This window comes from Ictidomys tridecemlineatus, chromosome 10 (genome assembly GCF_052094955.1).
Source record: "Ictidomys tridecemlineatus isolate mIctTri1 chromosome 10, mIctTri1.hap1, whole genome shotgun sequence".
Lineage (NCBI taxonomy): Eukaryota > Metazoa > Chordata > Mammalia > Rodentia > Sciuridae > Ictidomys > Ictidomys tridecemlineatus.
The window spans coordinates 96,083,295-96,104,976 of NC_135486.1; the positions used below are offsets into that span (position 1 = coordinate 96,083,295).

General features: G+C 41.4%; 1 long non-coding RNA gene across 1 annotated transcript; it reads left to right on the plus strand.

The window, feature by feature from the left end:
* The first annotated feature begins 20,229 nt into the window (after positions 1-20,229).
* Positions 20,230-21,343, plus strand: LOC144367044 (uncharacterized). The gene is made up of 2 exons (XR_013426253.1): positions 20,230-20,365; positions 21,045-21,343. It is a non-coding gene; the product is annotated as an uncharacterized LOC144367044 (long non-coding RNA).
* The last annotated feature ends 339 nt before the right edge of the window (positions 21,344-21,682 follow it).

Genomic DNA, 21,682 nt, shown 5'->3' on the forward strand with positions numbered 1-21,682 from the left:
GCTTATGTACATTTTTTGGACACATATGCCTTTCTGCAGCACTAAGTCCTGATGAATCCAAATTTAAAAAGTTTAGAGTAAAAAGCGTTATTTTAAGTTTATCTTTGGGGAATATATACCCCTTCCCAATTCCATCTTTTTGCTTTAATAAGTACATTTTAATAGTTTGATGAGCTCTTTCAACTATGCCTTGACCCTGTGGATTGTATGGGATTCCTGTTATATGAGTAATGCCAAATGATGAGCAAAATTGTTTAAAAGAAGTAGACGTATAACCAGGGGCATTATCTGTTTTTAACTGTTTTGGAATGCCCACAGTGGCAAAATTTTGTAAGCAATGAGCTATAACATCTTTAGTTTTTTCGCCGGCATGAAGGGAGCCCATCAAAAATCCAGAAGAAGTATCAATTGTAACATGCAAATATTTTAATTTTCCAAATTCTGGCAAGTGTGTGACGTCCATCTGCCAAATATGGTTAGGCATCAATCCTCTAGGATTGACTCCAAGATTAACTTGTGGTAAAAAGGTCACACAATTTTGACATTGTTTTATTATTTGTCTAGCTTGTTCCTTAGTTATTTTAAAACGCTTTTGTAAAGTATTAGCATTGACATGGAATCTTTCATGAAAATTTATAGCTTCTTCTAGTACAGAGAAAATATGTATGTCACGTGTAGTTTTATCTGCTAAATCATTGCCTAAACTAAGGGCTCCAGGCAATCCTGTATGTGCCCTGATATGTCCTATAAAGAATGGATCTTTTCTGTCCCAGATTAAACTTTGTATAGTGGAAAACAAAGAGAAAACAGTAGAAGAAGGGGAAATTCTACCAGCATCTTCAAGGGATACTATAGCATTAACTATATACTGGCTATCAGAAAATAAATTAAATACAGAATCTTTAAACATCACAAAAGTTTGTAATACTGCATTAAGCTCTACCTTTTGAGCTGATTGTTTGGGTACTAAAAATGTAAAAGTTTGATCAGGTGTAACTATTGCTGCTGTACCATTATTTGACCCATCAGTGAATATATTTGGAGCATTCATGATAGGTGTTTTTCTTGTCATTTTTGGAAAAATTACAGGATGCAATGACCAAAAAGACAATAAAGGATTAGATGGTAAGTGGTTATCAAATGAAACATTAGATTTGCACATTATTATTGCCCAAGTATTTAACTCATTAGCTAATTCATCAATTTGATTCATAGTATATGGAGTAATAATTTTATGGGGAGAAATTCCAAACACTGCCTTTGCTGTTTTTATTCCTTTGAGTATTAATTGTCCTACAGCCTCAGGATATCTAGTAAGAATAGTGTTAGGAGAATAAGATAAATGTATCCATAATAATGGACCTTCTTGCCAAAATACTCCTGTAGGAATATTTTTTGTTGGTAATACAATAAATAATAAAGGCAAACTTATATCAATTCTATCCAAATGCATATTTTCCATATATGTTTCAATGATTTTTAATGCCTTTCTTGCTTCAGGCGTTAACATTCGGGGTGAATTTGGATCTGATGGACCTTTTAGGATATCAAATAAAGGTCCCAATTCTCCTGTTGGAATACCTAGATAAGGCCTTATCCAATTTATGTCTCCTAATAACTTTTGAAAGTCATTAAGTGATTTGAGTTGATCTACTCGTATTTGAATTTTTGGTGGACGGACCATGGTTGAGGATAATAGAACTCCTAAATAATTAATTGGAAAATTTAATTGCACTTTATCTATTGCTATCTCTAGATTATAATTTTTTAATAAGTTTGTAAGTGTGGCATAACATTCTAGCAATGTGTTTTTAGCTTTGTGTGCCAATAACACATCATCCATATAGTGAAATATTTGTAGTTCAGGATTTTGATTTCTAAGTGGCTGGATTACTTTGTTAACATAAATTTGACACATAGTTGGGCTGTTAGCCATCCCTTGAGGGAGTACTTTCCATTCATATCTCTGATCAGGACCTTCATGATTTAGTGCAGGGATAGTAAATGCAAAACGTGGACTATCCTCAGGATGAATTGGAATTGAAAAAAAACAATCTTTAATATCTATAACTAAAACATACCAAGTTTTTGGCAAAGCAGACAATTGAGGAATCCCCGATTGAGCAGGTCCCATAATGACCATTTCATTGTTAATGGCTCTTAAATCTTGCAGTAATCTCCATTTACCAGATTTCTTTTTGATGACAAAAATGGGAGTATTATGGGGAGATACAGAAGGTTGTATATGTCCTTCCGCTAATTGTTGTTTGACCAGATCATGGGCTACTTGTGTCTTTTCTTTAGTCAAGGGCCACTGAGGAACCCATACTGGTCTTTCTGATTTCCATGTAATTTTTATTGTCTCAGTGGCCCTTTGTGAAAATCCAACCCATGTCTGTCTGTTCCTTGATCTATTTGTATTGGTGCTGCTATACATTGTTCTTGTCTTTCTAATCTTTTTCCTTTCCTAAAACCTTGTCTAGCCATAATAGTGGGTGCATTTTGATTGATATTATTTGTTAATGTCAAACCTAATTGATCTAAGACATCTCGTCCCCATAAATTTACGGGAAGATAATCCAATACATATGGCTGTATAGTTCCTTCACATCCTTCAGGATCCTTCCAATCTAATAGCATTGCACTTCTATCGGGATTAGTTGCCACTCCTAGGCCTCGAAGCGATTGAGTGGCTTGTTGTAATGGCCAATGTTTTGGCCATTCTTGACGAGAGATGATGCTAAGATCTGCACCTGTATCCAGTAGCCCATTAAATTCATGTCCTTGAATATTTAGTTTTAGCATGGGTCGAGAATCTAAATTTAAAGAAAGCATAGCCCAATCTACACCTGTGGAGCCTAATCCCTTGGAACCTCTTTCTACAACATGACTGGAAAATTTATCATGTAGGCTTGGTATTATTAGTAACTGTGCTATTCTATCTCCTGGTGAAATTACTGATATACCCTTTGGAGAACTGGCTATAATTTTTATTTCACCTTCATAATTGGAATCAATTACCCCAGGACTTATCAAAAGTCCTTTTAGAGTAGAAGAGCTGCGTCCCAATAATAAGCCTACTGTTCCTTTGGGAAGAGGTCCTTTTACCCCTGTGGGAATGATTTGAACTCCCATCTCTGGAGTTAGTACTGATTTGGTGGAGGCGCAGATGTCCAACCCTGCGCTCCCTCTGGTTTGTCTGATGAGGGATCTGATGTGCTGGGCACTACCCTGATGGGGTTGCTGGGGTTGCTGGGTTCCTCCAGTGCTCCGTATATTTGTGGTTTGGGGCCCCGGAGCATTGGGGCCCCCTGTCCATTTTTTGGCAACGGAGCCTGATGCCTTTGTCCACGATATTGTGGATAAACACCTTGTCCTTGTTCGTTTTTTGATAATGGAGTACCCTCTATGGTGGTTTGAGGACGGTATTCATTAGCCCAATATAATGGAGTACCCTCTATGGTGGTTTGAGAACGGCATTCATTAGCCCAATGTCTCCCTCTACGGCATCGTGGGCAAATACCCGGTATTCTACTTGTTTGATACCTAGTTTTGTTAAACCCTCCTCCTATGGGGCAATTCCTTTTAAAATGTCCTGTTTGTTGACAATTGTAGCATGTTCTTGGCCTGGCATCTAAAGCCTGTTTTACTGCAGCTGCCACAATTTGCCCTTGTTCATTAATGTCTCTGGCATCCAAAACCTGTTTTACTGCAGCTGCCACAATTTGCCCTTGTTCATTAATGTCTCTGGCATCTAAAGCCTGTTTTACTGCAGCTGCCACAATTTGCCCTTGTTCATTAATGTCTCTGGCATCTAAAGCTTGTTTTACTGCAGCTGCCACAATTTGCCCTTGTTCATTAATGTCTCTACATAATTTAATATATGTGTTTAAATCTTCCTGTTTCCATGGTCTAATGATATCTCTACACCAACGATTCGCTTGGTCATAAGCCAGTTGTTTTATAAATGGCATTGCTTGTTCTGTATTCCCAAAAACTCTGGTAGCTGTTTGAATAAGCCTATCTACAAATTCAGCGTAAGGTTCATTAGCTCCTTGTATTATCTTAGATAATTGACCTTGTAAACCTCCAGGTTCTTGTAAAGACTTCCATGCCCTAACTGCATCTACAGCAATTTGTAAATATACACCAGGATCATATGCAAGTTGTTGCTGCCGATCCTCATAAGGTCCCTTTCCTAACAACATATCTAGATTTCTCTGAGGATAACCAGCTGCTGCATTTCGACTAGCCGTCTCCTTGCAAAATTCCTCATTGGCAACCTTCCATAACAGGTATTGTCCTCCATTTAGCACAGCTTTACACAAACTAGCCCAATCTGCTGGCGTCATGCTTAAGTTGGTAATGGATTCGACCAAGCTTACAGTGAAGGGTGCTTGAGGACCATAGGTTGCTACAGCCTCTTTTAGCTCCTTCACTGATTTGAAATTTAAACCCTGGTAAGTTCGCTGCCCTCCTACCTCAAATACAGGGCATACTTGAGATCCTGTCTCAGGATCCAAACTATCAACTGCGGGGGTTGGGAGTCTCTTAGCATATGGAGGTGGTGCTGTTGATTGGACACTTATGCCCTCTGGTGATAGAGTGCTGTTAGTAGCAGTCTCCTGTAGAGGTGGCGCTGTTGGTTGAACACTTATGCCCTCTGGTGATAGAATGCTATTAGTAGCAGTCTCCTGTAGAGGCGGTGCTGTTGGTTGGACACTTACGCTCTCTAATAAAAGGGTCTTATTAGCAGTCTCCTGTTTTAAATTTTCCCCTGATAGATTTTTCTGCTCTAAACTTTCTTCCTCTGTCTCACTATCTCGAAAGACCTTCTCTTTCACTTGAATCTTTTCCTCTTTCTGACTAACTTGAGAGACTTCCTCTTCTACTTGAATCAATATGTCTTCTTCTTCCTCTACCTCTGTCTGAACTGAAGGCTTTGGACTAAGCAAACTAGATACCAACGTCCACAATGACAATGTGCCAACTGGCAGAGTCCCTGGGTTGTTCTTTTCTATTCTTTTTAAATCTTCACCATGATGGTTCCATTGTGATATATCTAACAGCTCCTCCTTAAAAAGCCATGGGCTATATTCTTGTATTACATCAACGTATGCCCTGACTGCTCTTGATTTTACTGGGAAGCTTCCTTCCTCTAACAATTTACTTAACACTCTTTCGGTTTGTTTTTTACTAATTGCTGATCCCGTATTTCTACTATAATACAACCCAACAAGATGACGCCAAACAAAACCGAGACAGAATCCAATAAAAAGGGAACCACACAAAATCATTATAACAGCCTTTCTATCCTCCTGACATATGCATCCGTCCTTTCTCCCTATCTGTTCCTCAAACGCAAATAGTTTTTCCTCAGATGTGAGTGGTTTTTCTTCCCTCTTACTCATCTCCAGGGACAGGAAAGTTAAAACAAAAACGAAGCAAAACAAAAGAGGAGACTTAGAATGGCTCCCCATCCTCTCGCCCTGCCCTCAGGGGCGAGCAGTTTACTTACCCTCAGTTGCTCCCCGTGCGAGCCACCAAATGCCGAAGTCTGGCTTGGCACAAATCAGGAGCCACTTGTCAAAAAGAAACTAACTTTATTTTTAGAACTACAAACGCCAAACAAAACAGCTCCAGGGAAAAACCCTCAGAGCCCAACTGCCACCACCGGCTTCCACAAGCCTCTCTCCCCCACCCCAGCCTTTTCCTCCCACAATCCTCCTCCTCTTGAGGCCGATTGGCTGGGTTGCGTGGGCAGAGCCAAAGAAGTCACCCAATGAGCAGCTCCGTGGAGGAGCCAATCAGCTAGATGTTGCTGGGGCAGCTGTGAGCCAATCATCAGCTGGCAGTCTGAAGGGCAGGGAAACAGCCCAATGAACATCACCGCAGAGGAGCCAATCAGCTAGATGTTGCTGGGGCAGTCTGAAGCTTGCTGGCAGCTGGAAGTTTGCTGGGGCCCCTTTGGCTGTGGTGCTCACTAATAGGACCTGCTTCTGATGATTAAGGGAGAGTACTCAGTAGGCTTCATGCTGAAGTAATTAGCAGAATTTTTGATTATATTCTGACAAGTTCAATACAGAGTTGTTTGGTTACTTTCTACAGTCGCAAAACACATGGAAAACACATGTGGCATTGACTGGAGTTTGTTCTACTTTAGAGGGTGTTGATAAAATATTTTTTTTAATGTAGTTCACAAGCCTGTAACATTCCTTAACCCTACAGGATGTAAACCTACCTCCTAGTCAAAAGGCAATGCTTTGGCAGAGAACACCATTGCTGCCAAGCTGTACCTCCCCAAACCAGTACTGCTCTACCCCATTTCTAACCTAACCCTCAACCTGTGCCATTTGCTGGGACCTGTGTATTCTGGAGAGGAAGATACCTAACTGGGACATGGTTCTAATTCCCCTTTTCCCAGATTTTGCAAGGGTTCTGTGTTCCTAGAACCATGGCACCAGGCTCCCAGCAAAATCCAAAAGTTAAAATCTTAGAAGGCAGTTCATAAAAGAGTGAGTGAACAAACAGCAAATAAAATCACCAACTCCCTGCCATTCCTCTCCCTCCGTATTTCCCATATATCTTGAACCCATCTTGAATCCATCCATCGTCACTATCAATATCTTCTCTAATTGCCATCATCTCCACCTTGGATTAACACAATAGTTTCCTAAAATCTCTCTTGCCTCACCATTATTTTATTAAAAACATTCTCCTACTGGGGTCAAAGTAATTCTCCTGTGGTCAGAAACATTCTCCTATAGTTGCAAAATAAAATACCAAGGGATCATCTGTCTTCCCTTCTCAAAGCACTTTACTGACTCCATGGGCCTTTAGGATTAAGGTCACAGTTTCTGTCATCGACTGAATGGGATGGCATATCCTTTGTTGTTTAGACCAGTCCCTACTGAGAGTGAAGGAGGGAGTTATCCTGGGGCCACAGATGTGAATAGGGACTACACCAGTTCAAACCAGGACAGAGTCACCCAGAGCATAAATGGACATACACTTCATGGTCTGATCCCATCTAATCCTTCCAACCTTCCTCCCCCAAGGTCCATGAGTTAGGGCTTGGTGGTAAACTGTGACTCTATTAGGATTTGGGGACCTTTAGGAGGTGAGGGCTAGTGGGTTATTAGATGTGGGCCCTTGAAGGCAGTATTGGGTCCCCATTTTCTACCTCTCACTCTCTGTTTCCCAGATGCCATAAAGTGAGTAGGACTGCTCTATCACTACTCCCTACCGTGACATACTGCCTTGCCAGGGGCCCCAAAGTAATGAAATCAAGTGACCATGAACAGAAAACATGAGGCAAAATAAACCTTTCCTCCTTATAATTATCTCAGGTATTTTGTCACAGCAACAGAAAACTGACCAACATGTACCCCTTTCTCATTTTTGCACATTCTCATTACCTTGAAATCCAGTCTCTCCAGCTACCCCTCCATTCTAAATGAGTCTTGTTAGGTCCCTACTTAGGCTCCTCTTGTTTTAGGAAGCTTTTCCTGGTTTTTTGAGATGAAAGCTAAATGTCTCCTTTGGGGGCTTTCTCATCAACTGTGTTTGTAACTTGTCTCTTCTCAACCCCTATAGATTGATACGTTCCTTGAGAGTCGAGATCCTGGGATTGGTTGGCTCTCAACATATAGGAGTGAATTAATGAACTCCATGCGCTACTGGAATGTGGAGAGAGAGACATCGGGAAATATTTTGAGGCTGTTATCTGAGCTGGACCCTGAAATCTGGGTGGCATCAGGGAGCCTGAGGGAGGATACAGACCCAGCCAGGAGAGAAAAACCATCACTGTTGTGGCAGAGGGTACCTGGAACATGGCACATCGCAGCAGAAGGGTTCATTTTCCCCATGACTTGGGTTCACTTTGCCCTGAATTTCTGACATGAAATAAATCATCATCTTTAGTGACTGACAAGGAAAAGGTAAATTAAAATGAAATCATTAAAGGGGAGAGGATAGTGTATGGAAATGAACATGAGTGATACTTCTGTGACGTTATCTTTTTTTTCCTGTGACCGAGGTACTGATTACACAAATATGTTCAGTTTAATAAAATTCATTTTGCTGATAGATGCATTTCTGTATACATATAACAATTTTAAAATAAAATGAATAATTTCTCTCTGAGTCCCTTTTCCAAACTGGATAAGTAAGGTCACACAGGGTACTAAATAAAAACTCCAGTTTTCCATCCTGTCCCCAGCTGTAGCTTGATTCTGGAAAGCCTGCCATCGGGCTCGATGTGTCTGAAAACCTTCTAGACTTCCTCCACAGCCAAAACATGAGGATGGTGAGTAAATAAAAATGAGCCAGATTATTCATTGGTTAGGTGCAAGTTTAATTTTCTAAGATATGCTTTCATTTGTGTTAATTGAGCATGTGTTTCCAATGAAAGTTTCAAATGTGTATTTGAGCTCACCACCCTTTTGGGGGGATGCTCACAAACATGCTACAATCTAGCCTGTGTGTGCATCCACATTCAACTGGAAACCCACATTGGCAGACATGCATATTTATGGCTGTGAATCTCTGTTCAGTCCACCCATGGCCCTCCTCTCTCCAACCTCATGCCCCTCATTTCCATTTTTGTTTTCCTGGAGGCCAACGTGCCTCAAGATGCTTGGAATCTTCCCTAGCCCATCCCCGTGGTCTCAAAATGACACCAGCTGCTGACATCCAGTGGCTGCTTGGCTTCATTACAGATGTATATTCAGTCTACTTAGGCTGGACCCTGTCCCTGTTTGCAGGGAGCCCTGCCCAGAGCTGCATAAGTGACCCCACCACTAGAGAACCTGATAGCTGCTGCTTTGTAGGGTGCCCAGATTCTCCCTTGCCTGGAGGCTTGCCTGCTGTCAGACTTGGAGGAACAAGTTGAGGGCCAGTGCTCAGCCCAAGCTAGCCTGACTGGGGCAGAAGCACACCCCATTCAATCCGGCCTTCTCTGTCTCCTGCCCCTCCTCCCTCTGCCTTCCTGTCCCCACCCCTCTTCTCCCACCCCCCACCTTAAAAGCTTAATGGGTGATCATTTCCTGACAGAAAACTCAACTTGAATTGTGAAACAGAAGCCATTTTTAAAAGAACCCAGCTCCGCATTTTATTATTTTTCCAGGGAAAACAGGTTTTGCCTTGGCCAGGCCCTGGTGCCACGGTAGGATATGACTTGTGACAGGTCTGAAACGCATTCAGAACAGTAAACACGGAGCCGGCCACAGCACCCTAATTTAAACCGGGGGGCACGCTAGGCAGGCGGTGTTTACCACCACACGTCCAAACACAAGTGGCTTTACTTCAGAGGAAGTCGTTCCTTTTGAATCCCAGACGGGAGAGAGAGAGAGAGAGAGAATATAAGAAGGAAAAAAGTTTGGTTTCAATATGTGAAATTGGTTCCCCCGAGGGAAACTTTAATTCTTGTCAAATGTTTAGGGAGAATGCAAATGGGAAATTTTCCACGTTTGCAGATGTATTCCCTGGCTCTGAGTTTCTGTGCAAAACCTCTCACTCTCCACCGAGGTGCTTCTAGAGGCCACAAGCCCTGGAAAGACCTGGGAAAGAGGAAATAAAGGATGCCTGACAAGGTGACAGAGTGGCTGTCCAGCTCCAGTGAGGAAGCTGTGCCTTGTCCTCTTAAGAGGAGGGGGACAAGAGATGGGAGCAGAGGTCTACCTTGAATGCAGCAGCTCCCTTCCCAAACCAGCCAGAAATTGAAATGGACAAGTCAGAGCAAATCCCTCTCATAAAGTTGCTTTTCACCTTCCTTTCTTCTGGCTGCCCAGGCTCTGTGGGCCCTGTGCGTCTGTGGCCAGAAGGCAGGCCAGGCCAAGAGACCTTGACACCCCCATAGAGGGGGGGGGGGAGAAGCACAGTGCACTCCATTGATCCTGCCAGGCTGTATAAACGGAGCCTTGGTGATGGGCGTCAAAAAACACATTTTCCCAGCCCAAGTGTCTTAAATCCAATGCCCTTGGGACAGAATTCAGAAATTCTAATTATAACAGGCGACTTTGGGGCACTGCTGGGCATACATAGCTGGTGTTTTGAAGAGGAAGGGGAGACTCAGTGGGAAGAACTGGCAACTTCAGCAACGAGATGGAAGCGCTACAGACATTTTCTCTACAAAAAAATAAAATAAAATAAAATAAATGACCCTGCAGTTAGGTAAATATTCTGTAGATAAACAAAAGCTGGGACAGTCCCAGAGTTTAAATGGAGCGAGACTATGAAATAAATAGCATTAGATCCAGTTTCCAAGATGCTGATGGAACCCTCAACTTTGGGGACTGAACTCTGGGCAGACTAGCTCCCCTTGGGCTCTTGGGTGCTCTCAGGTGACCCCTTTCTGTGTCACCTTCCCCAGCACTGGAGTAACTTCTCAGCTTTTATTCCCCGGTCCTTCCTATAACCTCCACCCCCAAATGTGGTTTCTAATGGGTGTAATACCTGTCTTCAAAACACCCCGAGAGCAGTGATTCCGCGTCGCTCACCTCTGAATCCTGTGTGCCTACCTCAGCCTGGCACATAGTAGGAACTTAATGACTCTGCCAGATGAAGGAATGAATGAGATGTTTCGCTTGTGGTTAATAAAGATGAGTCTTGGAAAAGACAGAGGCAGAAGTCTTTAGAACCCCAACTTATCTACCTTGGATTAGCATAGTTTAAATAAAGCTTTGAAGACAAAAATGGCTTGAAGCTATTTTCTTTCCTTCCTCCCTCCTTCCTTCCTTCCTTCCTGTCTTCTTTCCTTCCTTCCTGTCTTCTTTCCTTCCATCATTCTTCCTTCCTTCCATCCATCCATCCTTCCTTCCTCTCGACACAAAAACTGTACAGAATCATGGGGTAATGGGATGTTTTAGTACATTGATACATTGTGTAATGTTCAAATCAGGCTAAACCTAACTACCTAAACATTTATCATTTCTTTGTGGTAAAATGTTCAGAATTCCATTTTCTAGCTATTATGGTTCTCTGTATAAACCTACTACACAATAGACATTCAGAACTTATTTCTACCATGCAACATTATAGTTTGGATACGAGGTATCCTCAAAAAGCTCCTGTGTTAACGTTAAGAGGCAATTTATTAGATTTTTGAGAGCTGCAACCTAATCAGTCCATCCTAGTTTGAATGAACTATCTGAGTAGTAAATGCAGGCAAGTGTGGTGTGACCAGAGAAGGTGAGTCACTGGGGACAAGCCCTGGAAAGGTTCATCCTCCCTGCAGCCTCTTCCCCTCTCACCTGCTTCCTGGCCTCTATAACACAGCAATGTTCCTCCACCAGGCCCTTACACCTTGATGTTCTGCCTCATCATCTTGGGCCTAGGACAACAGAGTCAGCTGCCTATGAACTGAGACCTGCAACCACAAGCCCCAAATAAACTTTTCCTCCTCTCAGTTGTTCTTTTTCTTTTTCTTTTCTTTTCTTTTTTTTTTTTTTTTTTTTTTTTTTTGGCGTGGGGAGGTACTGGAGATTGAACTCAGGGGCACTCCACCACTGAGCCACATCCCCAGCCCTATTTTGTATTTTATTTAGACACAGGGACTCACTGAGCTGCTTAGTGCCTTGCTTTTGCTGAGGCTGGCTTTGTACTGGCAATCCTACTGCCTCAGCCTCCCAAAAAGCTGGGATAACAGATGTGCACCACTGTACCCAGCTCTAAATTGTTCTTATCACGGATTTTGGTCACTGTGACAAAAAAAAAAAAAAAAAAACTGACTAACACATCGACTGTAACTTAGTACTGTTGACCAACCTCCCCTCCCCACTCTTCCCTGCCCCTTGAGGCCATTTTCAATACTGGCTAAAAGGAGCCTGAGCTAGGGACAGTGAGGATCCCCATCACCCAGTGGGTGTGCCCACATTTGCCCGTGACATTATAGTCTAGGGTTTGGGGGAGTTGATTGTGGGTGGAGAGTTTGGAGGCACAAAGTCAAATATGGAGAGAAAGGCCAGCTTTGCAGAATAAGCAGCCTCCTAGGAAGAGTGACGGCACTAGTAACTGGTATTATTACCACAGATTCCCTTTAAACTCTTTTAGGCCAAGGCACAGAGAGCTACTATTAAAATGGAGGTGTTACCTAGAAAGGTAGCCCCATGGGACATTCTTTGATATTCACAATAAGGCTTCCATACTTGGAATGAAGACCAAAAGGTAGCTGCAAAGGGTGACCAGGGAGGGTGCCAGCAGCAAAGGAAGTGCACCAAATAGATTCACAAGAATTTTCCTTTCTATTTAGAAAAGAAAGCTTTCTCCTCCTAGTGCCACAATGGGTTCCTATGTATAGGTATATATCTCTCCACACCAGGTTTAGATCCATTTTGACATGTCTCCAAGTGGACAGATGAGGAAACTGCAGTGGACTGGTGTGCAATGATTTCAGCAAAGCCTGTGGCACAGTACCTAACAATAATTTTTATAGAAAATATGGTGATCTATGAGCTGAGTTTGAAATTGGCGAACAATGAATCTGGAAATAGACCAGTGGCCTGTTGTTTCTCAACTTCAACCTTTTTTTATCAGTGACTTATAGGAAGACAGAAAATATCCGTATTGCACGTGAAAGAGTCTGAGAGAATCGGTTCTATAGAATACAGATGCAAGATTCAAAACCCAGTTGACAGTCTCACAGACTGACTAGAGTGGACAGAAGGAAACTTAACGGGGAAGAAATGTAAAGTCTCATGTTTAATATTCCAAAAATGAATCACAAAAACACAGGATGGAGGATACCCAGGTTGGCAGAAGTTCACACAGAAAAGATCAGAGGATTAAGAATAACTGGAGTGTGTATTCAAAGCAGGAACACTGGGGAAAGTTCTGGGGGAAAAAAAAACAGGAGAACTGATGGGAAAAAATTGGATCTATCAAGAAGAGGATGTTGTGGAAGAAGAGAGAAATAAGGAGAGACAGGGAGATAGTATTGTTCAACAAGGGAATGACAAGCCTCTTGGTAATGAGGAGGGCTGCCTTTTGAACTAGTGAGCTCTCTGTGGCTCTAAGATCAAAGTCATCGGCTGACAGATTCTTTGCAGAGAGAAGCGGTAGCACTTTATCTAGAGCCCTAAGAGCTGAGCCAGAGGAGCCTGATGAGAATTCACATTCCCAAGGAAGAGTGACTCGTGAAGACAAAACTCAAGCAAAGGGGACAGGACATGTTGTGCGTGGAATTCGGGGAAGGTGTTTTATTCTGTGGATAAGAACAGTAAAAAATTATGGGTTTGAGGTATTGGATGGTAGTAGAGGAAGCTCCACAGCCTATTTCTGGGAGTTCTTGGGAGGAAAGGTGGCCTAGCATCTTAATTGACTTCCAAGGTTCCTCTCAGTCTTATGATTCTAGGTCACATTTTTTTTTTTTTTTTCCCCTGTCTCTTTCCCTCCCTCGGTGTTGGCGAGGACACACATCATTAGGTCGCTGAGTTTTCTTTGTGAATCACTCACAGAACAAGCAGTTGCTCTGCCATGTCATAAAATATTTTTCCACTTAGGGACACAAAGGAATTTGTTGTGAACACAGAGAACTCTGACATGCTGTCCGCTTGCCAACAGTCCCTGAAATGGTCTGAAAGAAAGAGCAGGAGGAGAGAGGAGAGAAAGGGGTGTTTCCATACGCCAAGGCTCAGGGTTCCTCTGGGCAGATCTGATTCAATCTGTCTAGCTGGTCTCATGAAACCTTCTATTTTGTGCCTTCTGGGGCTGTTGAAGAAGGCAGAGTGGAGATTTATAACAACAGTTGTTCATTCCAGCCCAACTGGTTTGGCACCGGGAGGAGCTATGTTTTTCAGAACAGCTTTTCAACATTCCTGCATGAGTTGAAATGCATGAAAATTTCAGCTTTGAAACAACCAGATGTTTTTGTCAGGGAGGAAATAGATGACCCAAAGAGACTGGGAGGACAAGCTCCGGGGGTTGCGGGGAGGAAAATGGTAGTACAGAGAGCTCGTGTCTTTCTCATAGCTCCAACCAGTCTCTCACCACGATTAGCCTACTTGTACCCAAGCCAGACTCCACTTAGCATTTTCCTTCCTGAGGATTCCACTTGGGCTGCAATGCTGCTAAAGGTTTAGGAGTAAAAGAAGCAGCCTGCTAACTTCCACTGGAAAGTCTGAGATGATAGAGAGTCAATGGCTGGAGCAATAACCCCTCATGGCAGAATGGGCTGCCGAATGCAGTAGAAATAGTGCTGGACTTAGAAGTGGGGATTTGTGTTTCTCAGCCACAGATTTTGTATTTCTTTGAGAGCATTTCATCATCTGTCAAATGGGGTGTTGGAAACCAATTTTCCCCAGTGTCTTTTCTAGACCCTTTCTTCAATGATCCCCAATTTCTCTCTTCCTTACAAACAGATAATACATTGAAATTGATTATTATGAATTGAAATTCTTCATGATCAGTTATTGGATAAAAAAAAACCCAGAATCTTCTTTTTCAATAAAGGTGGCATTTCCTGATTTGAAAATCATCTATTTCAATAGATTCTTTGAATCAAACATATGTCACATTGGCCAGAGTCACAGGTTTTTCAAAATAGTCCCAATTTCAAATATTCTGACTTGCTATCTTACCATGAGCTCTGATTTTTAGTTAAGAAAACATGGTCAAGGACTTTTAAATAATCCATGAGGAAATGAAGAGAGGTAGGAAATACAGAGTTTCTATTTGCTGTAAATGTTTTTTGTCCCGAGTATAAAATTTTCTTATCAGTGCCTTGTATCTTTTAGGATGAGTCTTTTGTGAAGGTTCTTCGGCAAGAGTGGCCTTTGAGGTCATACATCTTCTGCTCCCTGATCTCCAGGCTTTCTGAGTCCTCTTCATTGTGTCTAAAACAGGGGGCTATATCAGTTCTCTGCTGCTACATCTGAGAGCCAAGAGCTTCAGCTGTCCTAACTCCTCGGTGGTCTACCACCTGATACAAGTTCTACTCTTGCTACCTCTTTTCTCGATTTTCCAAGATCTTGCTTGGTTATAAGAGGAACAGTTTCTCTGAAGAGAGAGTGCAACCAAGAATGAGTTGGACAGAGAACACTGGATCTGCCCGTCTGCATTTGTATCCACCACATGCCACACGAGGTTCACTTCCAGAATCACACATCAGACTCCAGTGCTGCTCTTTGCCTGATGATCCACCGCTTCCCAGGCAGCTCCCTGTGCTTTCCAAGTGCTACCAGCACCTGGGTGATTTGTTTAACATTACTCTTGTAAAGTTGCTGCCTCTCCTAGAACCGCGTCAGCATGCCTCCCTCTTCTTCAGAGAGAGCCAAGAGAAACTATTAAAAATGTGTTTGAAATTACACGTTCCCCACTCTCCTTGACAGAGGAGCTTTGCAAAGCTCGTTAAGAGAGCTGGAGAAAATTCCACGGCACATTTTTGGGTTTATGGTTATTATTTTGCATGTGCTGCTGAGCTAATAGAATGTGACTTTGGACATCCATGATCCAAGGGAAAATGGCTGCCTAAGTCTCAAGGCTTTAATACCAGCGCAGCAAAGGAGGCTACCATTTTGGCCATTCACCTCCATTCACTCCACTTGCACACTTCGTCAAAGAGATGAGAGCCAAGAGGACAAAGACAAAGAGGAAAGGAATAAATCAGGCAGGTTTTGGAATGAGTCCTCTTTCTCCTCTCTCTTCTCTTGCTCTCCCTTCCCCTCTCCCTTGCCCTTTCAAATGTTGGATGGGCTGAATTCAGCTTACTTTACAGCTTTGCTCCAACTCCGTAAAACTGAGCTCACCAGAGCTGGACTCTGAGACTTGTAAATAATCTCTGAAAGGAGCCTCACTAAGTGGAAGCAGCCTGTTCAGTTCCATTTTCTCCTCGGGTTACCATCAATGACCTCCAGACATCTTAATTTCTTCTATAATCCTCAAGCAAAGCAAAGCCATTGCTCCATTGCCTCTGTTGGAAAGAATGCTACACTTGACCTTCTTCCTTGCTGGTGCACTAGCAAGACAATGGGAGAACCAGCACAGCTCAGATCAGGAACCACCACATTGAAACTCCAGATACAAACCTTGTGCTTTTATTTCTCCAGCAGATTGAATGCACGGTGAATAGATTGCTGAACAGACCCATTAGTAGTGAAGTTCTCCACCACCTCATTGAAACTGATCTTTTGCTGTAAAAACAATGAAGTCCAGTGGCGTTCCTGAGGAGCAAAATGTGAAACAACACAATTTGACCTTGGGCCATGTAAATAACTTTAACGAGCACAAGCTAAAACATGCTGAGTACCTCTAACAAGAAACATATATTGAGATACTTAGCATGTGAAAGATCTTTGGTGGAATTTTAAAAATCTATTAAAAATACTTAATTTCTAGTATGTTATAAATTGCTAAAGCAAAGGGTAAAGGACCAACCCTAGTGGTATGAATATAAATTCAATTTGATTTGAGATATCATTGCTAAATGAGCTAGCTACCCTTCAAAGTGTAAACACCATGAGTTGTTTTTTTTTTTCATATTAAATTCAGATTCTTTCAGTCTAAAGAAACTGGAAGAGAACGAAAATATTCTCATCTTATTAACTTAAATATATCTCAATAAAATGAATGCTGATTTCTTAACGGGACATTATTTGGAATGGCAAAAGAATTCTTTATTCTGCAACATTTAAAGCAAAATTTTAGGTCAAAGGGTTAAAAAACAATTTCCAAAAACAATTACAAAACTATATCCATCTGTCTAAAAAAGACCTCATTTCCAAAACTCGGTTCTAAGCTTTTGTTTCTCTGGGCATGTTTTTCTTTCCATTTCAATTTTTACCTAAAGCAAAGACCAAAGCTTACCTCAGGAAAATTTTCATCTGAGAATATTTTCTCTTCTTAACTTCTAAGCATAATTACCCACAAAGTGGGAGGGAGCTTTTTGTTTGTAATTGCTACCTATTAGATTGAACTTTTGTACCTGAAAGTTTTTTTTTTTTTTCAGAACAACTTTGACTTTATATTCAAGTTATTGTTCGAAGGTCACAGGCTTTAAACATCATTTCTTTGGAGGAGTGAGCACCTTGATGTAAGCACACAGCCCCTAGGAGGGATGTAAGAGGAACATTGCTCTTTTTATTTAAGAGGCAGGCATGTGAGGCACAGGGCTCCTGAGAGCTTGGGATACCTGGTCCATGACACAACAATTTCCTCAGATAGGGGGACTCCGGTGCTCTATCCTCTGCCCAACTGGCGGGTGTCAGTTTTCAAGTCAGGGCTGTGGGGAACAAATGAACTTGTTATTAAGTCTAGCAGCTAGACCTCAAATTGCTGGTCCTGAGGACGAGCATTTTTAACTGATCATAACAGACTTCTTTCTGTGATTTGGGTCAGGAAGACAGAGCACAGCTAACCCAGGCATGGAGGGCAGGAGTGGGCACCCCAGGGCTTCGTTCACTCTGATGTAGAGCCACAGGTTAAAAAGAAGCCTACCCTAGCAGAACCCTAAGAAGGAGATAAGGAACAAAGGATTTTTCCCAGATGGGAACATCCAAAACCCAAAGCAGCTTTTGTAGCTCCAGGTACAACTTTATTTTTCCATTTTTAAGGGGACTGTGCTCTGAGAAAGACAACCAAGTGCTGAGGATCTGCAAAACAAACTATAGTGCACAGAAAGGACCTGCAGTTTAAGAGAAAAGATTTGAAAGACACACATCTGATAAGGGGTTAAAATCCAAAGTAAATAGAGTCCAAACAACTCGATAATAAGAAAACAAAATCAAATTAAGAAATGAACAAGAGACCTGAATAGACACTTCTCCAAATAAGATATATGAATGGCCAACAGATATATGGAAAGAATGTTCAACGTCTGTAATCGTCATAGAAATGAAAATTAAAATCACTACTATTCTCACATCTGTCAGAATGACTGTTCTCAAAAAGGAAAAAAAGTAAGAAGTATTGGCGAGGATGTATAGGAAAGGGAGGCCTCATAGTCTGTTGATGAATAAAATTAGTACAGCCATTATGGAGATTTCTAGAGAAACTAAAAATAGAATTATCATAAATCCAGCAATTCCACTTCTGAGTATTTATCCAAAGGATTTGAAATCAATTTGTTAAAGAGATATCTGAACTCCCATATTTATTGCAGTATTATTTGCAATAGCCACACGATGAAAGCAACCTAAGTGTCCATCAACAAATGAATGGATAAAGAAAATCTGGTACACATACACAATGGAATACTATTCAGCCTTACAAAGAAGGAAATTCTGTCATTTGTGACAACATGAAACCATTTGAAAAACATGATACTAAAGGAAATAAACCAATCATAAAAAGAAAAATATGGCATGCTTTCACTTATACATGAAATCTAAAATAATGGAACTCATAGAAACAGAAAGTAGAATGATGGTTATATATAATGGAAATTGGAAGAATAATGAGATAGTGGTCAAAGGGCATAAAATCTAGAAGGTTACAAAAATAACTTTTTTTTTTTTTAGATCTACTGGACAATTGGTCAATTTAGTTAAATAATAGAGTGCTATACACTTCAAAATTGCTATAAGAGTAAATTTCAAATCTTCTTGTCACAGAAATATTAGTTATCGGAGGTGATGATTATTAACAAGATTGATTTAATTATTCTACACTATATTAATAAACCATAACATTGTACCCTAGAAATACATGCAATTATAAATTGTCAGTTTAAAATTTTTAAAAATATTTTAAAAAGTGCCAAAGAACTTGCTGTTGTGCTTTGGATCTGAAATGTACCCCACAAGCTCATGGGTTGAAGGCTTGGTTTCCAAGGCAGCAGTGTTTAGAGTTGGGGAATTGGAAGGAGATTGGGTCACGAGGACTCTAGTCTCATCAATGGGTCAATGCATCGATGGATTTATGGCTCCGTGGGTTTTGGGGAGTGGTGAAAACTGTAGGAGGTGAGGCCTAGTTGGAGAAAAACATGTCACTGGGGGCACATCCTAGAAAGGGTATTTTGTCCCTGATCCCTTGCAAACTCAATCTCTCTCTTTTGCTCTTTCCTTCCTGGCTGCCATGATGTGAGCAGCTCTGCTCCATCATGTGTCCATTCCCCCGCCATGATGTTCTGCCTTTCCACCAGCCCAGAAACTATGGAGCCACTGACCATGGACTGGATGCTGTGAAACCATGAGAGAAAATAAACCTTTCCTCCTTTAAGTTGATTTTCTCAGGCATTTTTATTGTAGAAATAGAAAGCTAACACACTTGCCTAACTTCAAATGGCTCAAAGAGCTACCTTTTTAAACCAGGAGTTGACTGAAGTGAAGAGACTTCTTTTGAAGTACAAATTGAATCTGAGGAAAAACAAAAATGTTCTTGGCAGAGCTTGGCTGGGTTTTTATCATCACTGTTGGATATGACAAAAAAAGATGGAATTATGTGGGGAAAGGCATTTTGAAAGTGTCGGTGTCAGAAATAAATGACTCAAGGGGCAAAAAGCAAGTGCAGGCAGAAAAAAAAATCAGTTTATTTGGTGAGGAGAGTTTCTTAATGGTTTTTAGAAAAACAAAAAGGAGAGAAACAAGGAAATGAAAGGAGGAAAGTCAAGTGAATTCAAGTGTAAAAACATGTGTGAATCTGCAGTCTGCTGGACTGGAGGAGGCTCAGCAGCTAGGTGGGGGCCATTTACTGGCATTTGATTTCCCTTCACTCAGAATATTATCTTTTTAACAGGCTAATAACCAAATTAACACCAAGCGGCCAAGTGGAAAAGTCATCTTTTATGCTTCAAGTATCTGCAAACTTCACTTCTCTAGGAAAACCTCCATGATTCCTTCTGACTAGACCACATGCCCTTGTTAAAATTTATCACATGCCCTGAGTTTTTTCTCCATAGCACTTACTGTGGAACAGTATGTGGGCTGAACATTTGGCCTTTCTGTCTCCTCTGCTGGCTTGCAAGCTCCATGGAGGTAGGTGGGTGTCAGTTTTTGCTCACTGTTGATTATCCGTCATCAGTGGAGAACCTGGCTGGCTTGCTCATTCGTTCATTCATTCATCCTGTGCTCCTCCTATGTACCAGGAGCTATCATAGATATTGTGCAGGATGGGGCAGAAAAGGCCTGTTTTGCTCTGCTAGTTTTTAATTCTGGGGCCAAGGAAGGAGAAGGTGGAGGACAATATGTAAGTCAATAATGAAATGAGCAAGAGAACTTCTGATACTGTTAAGTTCTATGAAAAAAGTAATGAAATACTCTATGTTTCTGAATGCAGCCCTGGGATAGGGGAGTTTGATTGGAAACCATCTGATGGAGTTGTCAGAGAAGCCTCATTGAGGGGAGATGCATGAGCAGAGATAGGGTAACAGAAAGTGGCCACTTACGTGAAGATCTTGACAATAGAACATCCTGCACAATGCACACCTCCTAAGGTAAAAGTGAGCATATTCCTAGCAGAGGGGGAGAACCATTTGGTCAATCTCTGTGGGATATGGGGAGGGGGCAGGAGATGAGGTTGGAAAGAAAAGCAGGGTAGATCATGTGGGTGATATAGGCCACAGCATTTGAGGTTTGTTCTCTGTTCATAGGAAATCATCAGAGAGGTTTAAGTGAGCAGGAAAGTTGGCATGACTTAACTGGTATTTTTAAAAGATCAATGGATTTTTGTCTAGACACGGTTATCCTGGTTTATGGATTGAAATATCAGAAATAGCAAATTACTGGTATAAGTGGAAGAGCTCTCCAAATGAACTCTTAATGGCAGTTATTTCATTTGGGGGGAATTTGGAAGCAAGTTATGTAGGCTTCCTGGTGGTTAGAGCAATCCTTCAGGAACCTAGAATACAGATTTAGTGAAACTGGCTGTTATGGTTTGAATGTGAGTTGTACCCCAAAAGGTCACATGTGAGACCATGCAAGAAGGTTCAGAGAAAAAATGATTTGGTTGTAAGAATCTTAACCAATCAATGAGGTAATCCCCTGATAGGAATTAACTGGTAACTGAAGTGATAGGATGCTACTGGAGAAGGTGTGAATTAGGGCGCGGCTTTGGTTTGTATATACAATTGAATCTAGAGAGTGGAGTCTCTCTTTTTGTATATTTGTATCTAGAGAGTAAGCTGCTTCTCTCGGCCACACTCTCCCACCATGATGTTCTGCATCTGGAGCCCTGAGGAATGGAGCCAGCCTTATATGGACTAAGACCTCTGAAACTGTGAGCCCTCAAATAAACTTTTCCTCCTTTATAGATGTTCTGGTCAGATCCTTTAGTCACAACAGCAAAAAAGCTGACTAAACACTGAATTTGAGGATATTCCCTCTGCAAAATATTCCTAGGCGTGATTTATATTTTAGAATTCAATGTTATAAAATATTTCGCCAATTAAATTATTTCTCTTTTGCCTCACAAATTTCTGATATATGTGTGTATGTATGTGTATGTAAGTATGTATGTATATATCTCCAATCTCCAGGAAGTCACAGGTAGCCTGACACATGGATACCTAACTCTGGACACCTAATCTCAAGTATAAGGGTCAAGTTCTAGATTCATCACCACCATCACCCTCAGCCCCAAGAATCTGGTTAACATACCACAAAGATGGAAGATGGAGGCTGGGCCTGAATAAAAGAAACAGGGAGAGAGAAGCCAAGAATTCTTCTCAGGTTTCAAAATATGCCCAGATTTTTCAATGATATTTAAGTTCGTTATACCCCGCTCTCCAGGTGAGCTCTTATTCTTTCAACAG